At 39.3% G+C, this 12,448-nt stretch overlaps 1 long non-coding RNA gene across 1 annotated transcript in view; it reads right to left on the reverse strand.

Moving 5' to 3' along the window:
• LOC102221606 overlaps nucleotides 1-9,275 on the reverse strand; it is a 69,536-nt gene extending 60,261 nt beyond the window's left edge. The window contains exon 1 of the long non-coding RNA XR_312829.2: nucleotides 8,835-9,275. This is a non-coding gene — a long non-coding RNA (uncharacterized LOC102221606). The remainder of the gene's footprint in view (nucleotides 1-8,834) is intronic.
• Nucleotides 9,276-12,448: the final 3,173 nt, after the last annotated feature.

The raw sequence follows: 12,448 nt of genomic DNA on the forward strand, positions 1-12,448 counted from the left end.
TACATACAGTTCAGAAACCAGAAATGCAGGTTGAGATAAAACTGTTTTTATATAATCATCTAGCACAATGGGAATCAATGGGAAGTGGTTGCTGCTTGAGTGATTATAAAACAGAAGTATTTAAGTATGAATAAACTTTGAAAAACTTTGAAACTTTGAAAAACTTTGAATTTGCAGAAAAAAACATTAATAATGTGATTTGTGTTAAAGAACTGCCTTCAGCTTTGCTGGAAAAACCCAAAGAAGATTCTTTACCAGCTTGCGCTAAATGCCACTCTATTATGCAGCATGCAAATTATGTTTCGCATGTATGGAACTGCTATTAACCCTATAATCTCAGATGTAAAACAAATGTAAATCAGCAGAAGTAACCCGAGTACAGTAGCTGTTTTGCCTGATAAAATTATCCAACATTGTCTCTTGATGATGTTTTGAAGACTCTGCAGACTTTCTTGTTGGCTTCTGCTACTTTATCAATTAGCAAACATGTGGTTTTCTGTGAGCAGGACTGGAAACTGTAGTTTGTATCAGAAATGTGCCATACAGAAGGAAAGAAAAACTGCTTAAAATGCAGTTTCTTACAAAAACAACCTCAGTCTGAGCTATCTGATCTAAACAGCTGAAGCTAAGCAGTGCATAAAGTCGTCTCTGCATGTAAAGTGAACTAGCCTATAGATTTATCTCATCAAGAACTAAATATGTAAGCATTCTCAATTTCAAGTAACCTTTGCAATGATGATCTAGTTCATGTTCTCATCCTTTCAGCAAAATGCCAAACTTTCACCTAATCCAAAATGACATTATAAAATGCTAATCTTAATCAGCAAAATCCAGAAGAAAAAGTCATTTAAATGTGTAAACATACTCTCAACTACTACGTACTGTTGCAGCCAAAATAACTACATTTGAATTTCCTTTTGATCCACAAATTAAGCTAAGCGGTTGCTGCTTGAGTGATTATAAAACAAAAGACTAAGTCTTATTAGATAAAAAGCGCACAGTTGCACATCTTGTTAGTGGTATGAATGCTATCCTATCTTTAGAGTTTAATTGGTTTATTTGACTAATTGTTGTTCTGGGGTGAAATTATATTACAAAAGCACTGTGATGATAAAATAAAAATACTTCCTCAAATATAAACATGCATATTTTCAAATTTAAAGCAGCCAAATTCTATTAAATTATTGATAGCATCTCGATCTTTAATTTTCTTTCTACCAACATAATAAACAAGGCTCAGCAGTACTGACTGGATTGACCAAGTATATATATATAATATAGTCTTCTGTTATTGTCGAACAGCTCAAGATGAAGCAACAAAGCTGACATGGGAACAAAAACACATGACCCACTCAATAAAAGTATCAAAAGTGTCAGTAGGGGGATTAGCCCAAACAAGGAAACTTTCCACCTCTGCCCACGACGGCTGTGACTCATGCAGAAATGCAACCACTTGTTTATCTTTGCTGTGTGCGAGACTGTGTGTTTGCCCGCATACAAACCCACGTGGTCAATGTGTGACCTAGATTGACATTGGTCTGAGTGTTGAGAGCGAAGCACCAGTCGGCCACTGCATAATTTCATGCTGAGATAGAAGAAAGAGAACACAAAGCGGATATCTGGGCTGATGGAGCGGGTGTGGAGAGAGAGAATACAGGTGAAACTAACAAAGGTGTGCAAGAGCATTTGGATGGATGAATGATTTGAAGAGCAAATATTCAACCAGAGCTTCACACAGTTCAAAAAGCCACCAGCAACCACTAGCTGCAGGAATTATCTACTGACTTCAAGCAAGCATCTTCTCCTTAGTCACTTTCTTCACTGCTGTCTGCTTTCAGGTGGACAAGGACTGTATCTGAGACAGACGGGGATTCTGTCAGCCACTTTATCTGATCTGCAGATCTAAAAAAATCCCTCAGAGGGGGAGTCCTGCAGCGTTTCAACTCTAATGACGAAACCACATGACACAAGCCGTGCTAGCCGAATACATGTATCGATACAAATCTTGCAAATCTTCAAGAAAATCTTTTTAAATAACTGCCTACACCAGCTGACTCATACGCCCAATGTTCACATATTTCCAGACTCTATCTTACAAATGACACCCACACACCCTAAAAATCACCACCATTAGGTTGTACACTTAACAACAGCAATGACAGAGTTTGTTGCTTGTTTGTTTTTTATTTTGGTACATGGCACAGGACCCCAGCAATTGTCTGACTGGTGGTTGAACAAGTCCAGATCAACAGGAAGTGACTGGTCGTGTTTTGGTTTGAAACATAGATTATATCAGGAACTGCGGGCTGAACCAGAACAGAAAAGCTGATTATTTAATAATAAAACTATGAACATCAATAAGCCAAATGTTTCATACCATAAGGCGTCATTTACCTACGTTTTTGTTTCAAAATCTCTGGAACATCAGAGTTTTTAATTCTATATTAATCTATATTATATTATTTGGTTTTCAAAGATTACTTCTGGGTGTTTTGTCACATATCTTTCAGATCACCAAACAAATTTTCATACCAGACAAAGATAATCTGTCTAAATACAAAAAGATGTCTTCAAATTATTATTTCATTTATCAGGAGAAAAACAACTATCCAGATGAAAGAGTGTGTATGACAAAAATAATTGCCCTCCTTGTTAAATCATAAATTAACTGTATTTAAGCATATTTTTATAAGTTGGTCCTAATCACTACCGGACCTGTGAAATCATTCAAATAGATAACATGAGGAAGGCTGAAAAATCTCAAAAGCTAACACACCGTACCTCAATCTAGAGAAATTAACAAGCAGATTAGAAAAGGTCACCGATATTGATCAGTCAGTAAAGGGTCACAAAGTCCTTTCTAAGACTTTATTAATCCAGCAAACCACAGAGAAAGTCGTTATTCACAAAAGAAAAAGCATGAGACAGTGGTGAACATTGCCAGAAATGGACAAAATTGCTCCAACAGACCGTCAACAACTCATCCAAGAAGTTACTACCCTTAGTTAAGGTCATAATCCAACTTCAATGGACTGGACAAATATGACAACCACTATCACGACCTCAAAAGGCTGGATGAGTTGGAGTATTCCTCTCACTTTGAAAAACTTGTTGTCTGGCTTCAGGGTAGGATCTTCCGAGTCAAATTGACTTTGGATGAAGACCCAATTGAGGGAAATCCAGGGATCTTGATGCAGGAAGACCAGAGGGTATAAGTGAATCTTATTAGAGAGAGACCGGGATATCTTCCTAGAGCAAGGCCTGGGGGGAGCTCACAGGTGAGGGGCTGACGCCTGGGACTCGGGAATACTGGGGTTGAACAGTGTTAGATCAATATAAGACTGGGATCATATGCTTGACTATCACTGTGACATCAAATGATGACCAGAGTTTCCCCCATGATTCTTTTTCTTGCCATTTCATCACTTCTGTCATAAAGACATAAACAAGGTGTGCGCAAAAGGAAGAGCATGATATGGCATAATATATTTGCAAGCTCAATATTGTGTCAAAGCAATCGTTTTTGATTGTGAGATTGCACACATTGATGTTGCATTGACAATACACCTCAGTTTACTCATTTCGCCTTCAAGGAACCAAATATTCTTGTATTACAAGAACATCTGGTTTTTAAAAGGCTTTCTTTGGACGTGATTTTCTGCTCAGCAGCAAAATTTGTGTTTATGATAGTGAAGAAATTGTTGACAAAATAAAAGGTGTCAGGCCAAAGAAACAGGAAAGTAGGGAGGACTTTACACCAAGAGATGCCTCATGTTTAAGATGATCATCTGCAGTGTGACTACTTCTCTTGGACTCACATGACAATGCACGTTCAGACTGGATACTACTCTGATATCTACTATTCCAATAAGATTGCCCAGGCTTGAAGGCTATAATTTATAATCAAATTATAAATTATGTTATTGTTAGGCTATGCTGAACAACAGTTCCAAGTATACATCTGAAGGTAGCAGAACAGTACATCTCCATGACTAAATGGTATTTTTTATATCCCTCACCTTATTTTAGTTTAAAATTTTAGCACATATGTGTCTTAAAGTCAAACACAAGATTCTGTGTCAGCATTATTGATATAAGTGGCTGTTTTGAGCAGTTTTGATACAAAATACACCCTCATGGGTCATGGCACGCTAGATCCTGCCTGACTCCTACCTGCTACTCATCAGTGCATGTGTAATAAGTGTGTGAGCCATCAACATGGCGTTTAAAGGAAGCCTGTGTGCTTGAGGAGAGACATCAGAACTGATTTGATGGGATAATCTGGCCGAGCCTCGTCACGGACCCTTTGAAATCCCACCACTGTCGGAACAAGTCTCCACTTCCTCTCATGCTACCACTGGAGTAATTTTGCTGTCAGAGTCGGTATTTACAGTCATCCCACTGAATCTGTCTGCTCAGATTGTGCAGTGAAAGAATGCACATAAATGCTACAAAATGTCCCAGCTGCCAACATTCACGAAAACAAACTCAAATTAATTCAAAGCCAAAAGAAAAAATAAACACACAGAGAGTTGCATTTTCACTTCCTACCCAGAGTCTTTTAGCGACCTCCTTCGCTACACTCGCCTCTCCTGTCTTTGGGCACTGGTGTGATAAGGTAGTGATGGGTTGTATTACTCCTGGGGGGAATCCCCTGGCGAAGCTTTGTGTATCTGTGTGCATGAGTGTGCACGTCCCCACAAAAAAAAGGAAGAATGCCACCATTGAAGCGCCTTGCCATTGCGCCAGCAAGCCTCTCCCCCGCACCCACACCTCCTCCCCATCCGCGCTTGCACTCTGACGTACAGTTGGAGCAGATTTGGTGACACAAAGATAAAAGCCTTCCACTGTTTCTGTGCTTCCTCTTTCTCCAGTGTCACCAGAGTGCTTTAGTGCCGGTGTCTCGGCCGCAGACATAGAGGCCTCATTCAAACTGACACAATCACTTTTTGCTGCTGCTTGGGGACAAGACAAGAGTTCACAGTGCAACATTTCCACCAGAAGCTCTGCATATGAGACCGCGCCTTGCAAAAACTGTGCGGAGCTCTTCAACTTTTTTACATTTTGTCACGTTACAACCACCAACATATTTTCTGATAGCGCAACACAAAGTAATGCATAATCACAAAGTAGATGGAAAATGATGGAATGGTTTCAAAATATTTGCCCAATTATTTGAAAAGTTGTAAAATAACTATTTACTGCAATTTGCATTGCAAGACTTTTGACAATTTTGCATATCTAGAGACTATTTTGCAGAACAGCTGAGGCTCATTCTGACTGCATGGATATCAATCTTCATGTCTTGACAGAACTCTCATCCTGCAGTACATCTGGCTACACGTTTCAGGTCAAACCGTCACCCCAATCCCAACTATTTCGCAGTCTGAACCACAGTTACTCCAACTCTAGTCCTCAATAGTTGCTATTCTGTAATTTTCATATGCATACCTTTTCCAAGACACCTAAATCAAATGATTAGCAGGGCGTCACGTAGCGAAGTGGTCAGAGCGAACGCCCCCTATAGAGAGGATATAAACCTCAAACAGGTTTGACTCTCATCCTCGGCTTCTTTGTCGAATGTCTTTCCCCATTTCCTATTAGATTACTGTGCACTAAACTCCATTCGTGCCCAAAAAAATCTTTTTTAAAAATAATTGGCTACAGAATGTTTTTTTTTTCAAATGGTAAATTAGAAATTTGATTGCACAGGAATCATTTAAAGGTTTGTAGGACGAAAGCTATCAAGAACTGGAGTTGTAATCTCTGTTCTAACAGGTTCTTCTTCCATCAGTTCTAAGTAGCTTTCCTGTCCTGTCAAAGAGCCACCACAGCATGATGCTACCATCACCATGTTTTACTGTGAGAATTGTGTGATCAGGATGTTTCCACCACACAATGCAAGTTGCACGTCGGAGCACTAAGGGAAAATTCTGCTTCATCTGACCGAAGCACCTTCTTATTTGCTTCGTCTCTTTGGCATCTCTCTCCTGAACTATGAACTCTGCAGCTCCTCCAGAAACACAATCGATTTCTGCCTCTCTGAAAAATCCATTTTTTTTTGCCCGGCCTGCCAGTTTAAGTGGGCAGCCACGCTTTGGTAGCTTTGCAATTGTGCAATTCTCTTTTCATTCAGAGATGACAGATTGAGAAGTGTATAACTCTCAGCATATTGTTTTGTTTCATAGGCTAACTCAATCTCCATCTATGCACATCTATAGATGCTGTGTTTTATTTGTCAAACATCTTGCACTCCATATATTATTTTCCCTCCTCTTCAAAACTGTGCTCTATTTTGTGTTGGTACTTTCGCAAGGAACTGTAGCGGTGCATTACTGCAGATAAACAAGTTTAACATGCACCACCTGAGGCAGGCTTTAAACAAAAGATCAACTTCCTCTGTCATTAATCAGACAACAATGACAAGCCTGCATATATTAAACAGTTCTCTACAGAAGCTGCAGGATTTCACTCTGGTGGTGTTTTACTCTTAATAGCAGGACCATCTGACACAGATACGAAGAGAAGATGATCCAGAAAGCAGAATGGGAATACTGCGACACAAAGTGCATTGAGTGAGTACAAAGCTGCAAATGAAAGCAATATTTTTCCACCATGAAATCAAGATTTTCTTGCTCTGATCTAAATTGTACTGATGAGGGAACAGAGATGTGATTCCAGGAAAAAGTTAGATTTTTGAGATAAATCCCCATGAAAAAGACACTGATTTGCAGCAGAGCATGAAAGCTTTTCCACGACAACAGATGGGTTTTATGGCTTATATTTCCTCCTTTTATGTTCAGAGAACAGCCTCTCCAGAGTAAACAATTCTATTGTAAGTTCATAACTTTGGACTTAGCTCCAGTTAATCTTGTGGATAAGCCTGCTTTATTTAAGTTTCAGAGTGCGCTGACTTTTCAGGGAATTAATGCAAATCAATGCCTCGTCCTCCAGATCAGGCCAAACTAAAGTGGCTGTTTGTGTGAAAAGGGAGAGTTGTGCGAGTGAGTCACCTGACACGTGATGCCCGCGGACACAGCTGATTACCAACACATCAGATTCTAATATAAGCGACGCGGTCATAATCTGTAATCACTTCCATGTCTGGCGGAATAAGAGAGCAGGTTAATCTAGATTACACGTCACCGTGGTGAAGTCACAAATGGGCCATCTGACCGGTCAGAGGGGCAGGAAGAAGCCAGGTGAAAACAAACCGAAGCATGGAGGGAATGATGAGAAAACGGACGATAAGGCCAATAAAGGCCTCTGCAAGATGAATTATCTGTTTGCAAACTCTTAGATCATGACAGATAAGGAAAAAAGGGAACTACCATTCAAAAGCAGGAATGCTACAAATGAAGGACTCTTTTGTAAATAAAGCAGAGTTCGCCCTTTGATGACACAAGCATCAGTTTATAGTTCTTGGATAACAGAGGGTGGACATGCAGAGGAACTTGTGATCTATGCCTATAGGATACGTTCTGCTCTACAAATCATGCTGATGAAATTAGGTCAATTTATAATTTACTGAAGACTTTAGGGATAAAGACTGCACCAAGATAACCACCAGAGCTTGAAAACATGGATCCACCACAGGAGCAACAGTGCCCCCCCGTTTAACATCCAAACCAGCCGTGACCAGATGAGACATTTCTGCAAACTGAGGTGAAATCAAGTTTAGAGCAATGTGGGAGGCAGTGAAGAGGGTTAAACATAAATCATAACTGAATGAGCCCTCTGGATACCTGACGTCTGGCTGCATGTGATCTGCACGCCCAGCGGCTAATTATGGCACAATGGGGATGAATGGCTGTTGTTGACCAGCGTATTAATCCCTGCACCCTCTGACCGTATCACAAACAAACTTGGCTAAAGAAGAGGAATGCAGGATTTCCTGCACGTTTCATGGCAGCCGCGGCACTAAGCAGGTGGAGGCATCTGGGTCAGTATGAGTGCTTAGATGCTTGTGTGGAGTATTTGTGTCTGCTAATTTTTGCTTGGGTTGTTTAAAGTGTGACATACCATCCCATCAGTAGTGGTTTTTGACCTGGGGCATATGAGCAGCTATCCAGTTGTTCCAGAAGCAAGTTTTCAATTGCTTTTTTTATACAGTTAATTGGGAGTTGGAGACATCTGATTGCTGTTGAGAAAAGACAAACCCAGCTAAGGACAACTATACATTGTTTTCTACATTTAAAAAAAAGTTGCACAAATACACATCTGTTCCTTTACAAATAAACCATTAAGTAAAGCCCACTGTAACTTTTACCTCTGAGGTTCAAAAGTGGTGATGGTGGCATTATGCTGTGGGACTGCCCATCATTATCTACTGATCTCCGAAAAAAGAACTAATAAAATGTTGATAAGATGAGGTGAGAAAAACTAAAAGCATAAATATTCATTTGCAAGAATATTGTATTCACATGCAGAATATAACAAGGTAGTACTAAAGGGTTAGCCAACAAGCAGTGTTTGTTTTTGTATCTGCTACAGATAGAGCCGGTGGAGATCATTAAAAGGATCCATTTTCATGGAGATAATTAATACTTTGTCTTTTCATTAAAGTGAAGCAACATGTTTAAAATGGAAATAAAACGACTAATTGGTGAAGTCATTAATATGTCAGATATCCGAGCTGTGACTAAGACTTAGAAACATGCTTTTTTTATGGAACATCAGAAGAGGGGGGGGAATCTATTTGGCAAAGTGTGTTAAAGTCTGTTAGAGCAAGCAGCTTCTCCTGCAGCAGCGGTGCAGAGAGGCTACTTTAACCGCCTGGCAGTGTGGAGAAGCAGCGGTGCTATGCGAAGCTGCAAGCAGTCACATTTACAAACCTGTTGACTGTGTCTGTGTGAAGACTTGCCGGCTATTTATCTTCGGATCTACGCTCTTTTCCACCCTTTCCCCCGGAGTGAGGGGAAACCTGTGGGGTTACTGGGATTTACCCCCGTCAGTCCCTCTCTCCCTCTCCCTCTCTCCGGGGTATGGCTGCTATCAGCTGACTGTAAAACTATCCAGCCGAAAAACAGCTTTACACTTTCAGAGCCGCGGCTCATTTCAGACGCTACAATATACGCCGCGCTTTGCCAGATGAGAGAACCGGGGACACACTCTGTGCCTAAAAATACCTGTCTACGACTATATTTGGCTTGGCAGGATCACAATCGTGGCGTTAAAATAGTCGGTCCCGCCCCGGTACAATGAATGGGCTCTCTGCAGTCTCACCCTGCCTCCGTCGGACAGGCAGCGGCTAAAATTAGCAACTAGGCCTGCGTCAATCAGGAACCTCAGTGCGTCAAGAACCGCCCCGCCCCTGGGGGCTCATCATTGGTCAGAATAAGGACGTTGACCCGAGAATACGCGCCTCGTGATTGGCGATTGAAAATTACAGTTGATATACTCCGGAGGACTGTTTTAATTTTGTGGTTGTTGAGCACGCTGTCTGACAATGCCTCTCTTCATATCGGTCATCAAATTTATGGCATCTTCTGAATATGTGGCACAGCCGTAGAGTCTTAAACGTGTTTAAGAAAATAAAAACACTTAAAATCAGTGTCAAAAAAGATTAAAATGGAAATGTAATAACGATAATTATATATTCAAACATATAAGTGAAACCAAAGTCACATATAAACTTTAAAAATGCATTAGAATATTATAAAACTGTTCAGAAACTAACTAATCTGTTTGAGCATTAATTTATTCTGAAAAATGTAGCAAACATAAAACAATTGGTTTTTAAAAATAATAAAATAAACTCATGAATAAGATTTTTGAAACAATTTAAAAAATTGAAATATACTACAAAATTATTTTTTTCTGAATGAAATAGAAAAAATAATGTCATATATTTATTTAAGTCAATAAAAAAGTGATGCTGTTTCAATACATTCTATGATGTTTTTGAAATGTAATCCCAACTAAGGTCATTTTCACCAAGTTAAAATTAGCCTGGTCCTCTTTTTGATGTCTTGGCACTCTGACCAGGTAACCAGTGTCCAAAGAGTATTAGAAAGGTATTAAACTTGTGAGAATTTAGTAAATGCTATATTTAAATCATGAGAAATGTCAGGGCTGAGCCATCATCCGATTTAAACGTCAGCATTTCCCAAACCAACTCAAGGTAATCCCTTTTTCTCCTAAAGCTGTTTCATAATTTTAAGAATTTTAAGTTGGCACGTGCTTTGGCAGAGTGAGGTTGTGTACACTGCAGCCTGATTCCAGAAGATTATCCTATTTTGAGGAGTTTTATAGCAGAAAAGAGAGTGAGATCATCTATTTGAATCATTTCGGGTCATGAAAAAAAAACATTACGAAGTGACGTGTTAAACAATTGTGATCAAATTGAATCTAAATGTTAAATATTTAAAGATTCACAATGCTGAGATAAGGCAGTCAGCAACGTTTAAATGCAGAAAATCTTTTCAAAATTCTTTTCCAAACAGCTAAATACGTCGTGTACTTTATATCACGTTTCTTTATGGATGGCAACATTTATACCAACAAGTCAGTAATATTTATCAGATAAAAGATGACACTGACCCATTGCTGCAGACAAAATACTGCCTCTTACACACATTTAATTACAGAAAGTTGCAGAAATTTGCAACAATACAAAAGGAAACTCGTAGAAAGACGACAAATGACGACACCGAAACGTTAAAGCTGCAAAACTCTGAGCTGCCCCAATAATAAGCGCAGAACAAAGAGAATGGTACCTGCCTGGTTTGTGGTTGCATTGAGTCTCTTTCAGTTTGTCTGTCTTGTTCCTCTGTGGGCGGGGGGCCCCTCTGTACGTCTGTGCCCATGGTGGCCTGTTGTTTCACATCTGTGATCTAAATGCTTCTCCCACCACTGATGTTCCTTTACTCAACAGATTGCAACAAAAAAACACAAAAAAACAGAGAGAGATAAAAAATAAATTTCTGTGGTTTACCTTGATTAAAATCCCCTTTGCTGTGTGAACCTTTGTGTTTGTGTGGTTGCTTTGTGTTAGACAACTGCCCAACGTCCTTACTTTAAACATGTAATTCTATCATTTAGTCATTAGAATACAGTTTAGTAAGTGATTAAGCTGAAACCACATTTACTTACTGTAAAATATTAGTTCAGTTTGACTCATCTGCATTGGTGGTGTAACACTGGGTGGCCACAATATCTGCAAACATTATTTACACAATCTTCCAGTTGTTTCCATACGTCTCTACTGTTCGTTACGTTAAAACACTATCAGGACACCTCAAAGGTTATTTATCTCTGTCATATGCTCGCACTCACACTGTGAGTTATTATATAGATCATATGGTCCATTGCTTGCCTTGATTTTCAGAAGAAACAAGAAAGATTTTAGCTGAAAAGCTATCATAATGAATTAACACATGACCCTCTTTCATGAGATATTTAAGATATTTTGGTTTCCTTTGATCCTCATCTTTATGGTTTTTGTCATTTTTCTTTTTTAATTCTGGTTTGTATGAGGAACTTTTGAAAACGTTTGAAAGTTTTATTTTATGTTCATTTATTTCATCATGTTAAATGCATTTATTTAAAATGAAAGTAATTATTTTACATGTGAAGTTGTTCCTACAGCCAGGGCCCTCGCTGGTTTCCACAGTTAGTCCCAGTCTGAGCTGACCTCTCTTAACCTCTCTTATGTGGCAAATGGGAAACATGAGCAACCATCTTAAAGTGTAACTGTATAATTAGCTGAAAGTCATGGTTGTTTGAAAGACTCAAGGTGACCTTTCAAAACATATTTTTTTCAGATTTCAAAAAAGAGCAAAAAAATATATATATATATGTAGATATGTTTATATATTTAAAAGAGCTTGGTGGAAGCAGCACAGTAATAAGACACCAGCTCACCCAGCGGATCCCCCTCAGTTTCCTGTCCTCTAACCATCAAACCAACAGCGCCTCTGTGTAGCTCTCTCTCTGTCTGACTGATCCTCTCTCCACCCTCTCTCTCTCTGGCACACGCGCTCGGGGCTTATGTGTCTCGTACAGTACAGAGAGCGCGAGAGGGAGTGACGTCACCTCTCCCATGGCGTCACATTGACGTAGCGCATACCAGGAGCTCTAATGTGGAGGCAGAGCGCTCATAAATGCAGTATTTGACTTTCTCCCCTCAGACGGCGCACATAAACAAAGCCGCGTTACAACTCCGAAAAGCACCCAGCAGCTCTGACAACACTCAGCTGCCAGGAGCGGACGCAAGAGTTTGAGCTTTTATTTATTTATTTTTTTATTGATTCTCTTTTTTTATTACTATTATTATTTTTGTATTTTTTTTTTATTATTATTTTTTTAGAACAAACTTCTTTTGCGTGCTTCAGAAAATTGAGACGATCGTGAAAGTTCACCTCCGATGACTTCGCGTCTCTTCTGAATATTTTTTTTTAGACCTATTTTTTCCACTCTTTATTATAACAATTACTTGTGATTATCC

Source organism: Xiphophorus maculatus, chromosome 3 (genome assembly GCF_002775205.1).
Source record: "Xiphophorus maculatus strain JP 163 A chromosome 3, X_maculatus-5.0-male, whole genome shotgun sequence".
Taxonomy (NCBI): Eukaryota; Metazoa; Chordata; class Actinopteri; order Cyprinodontiformes; family Poeciliidae; genus Xiphophorus; species Xiphophorus maculatus.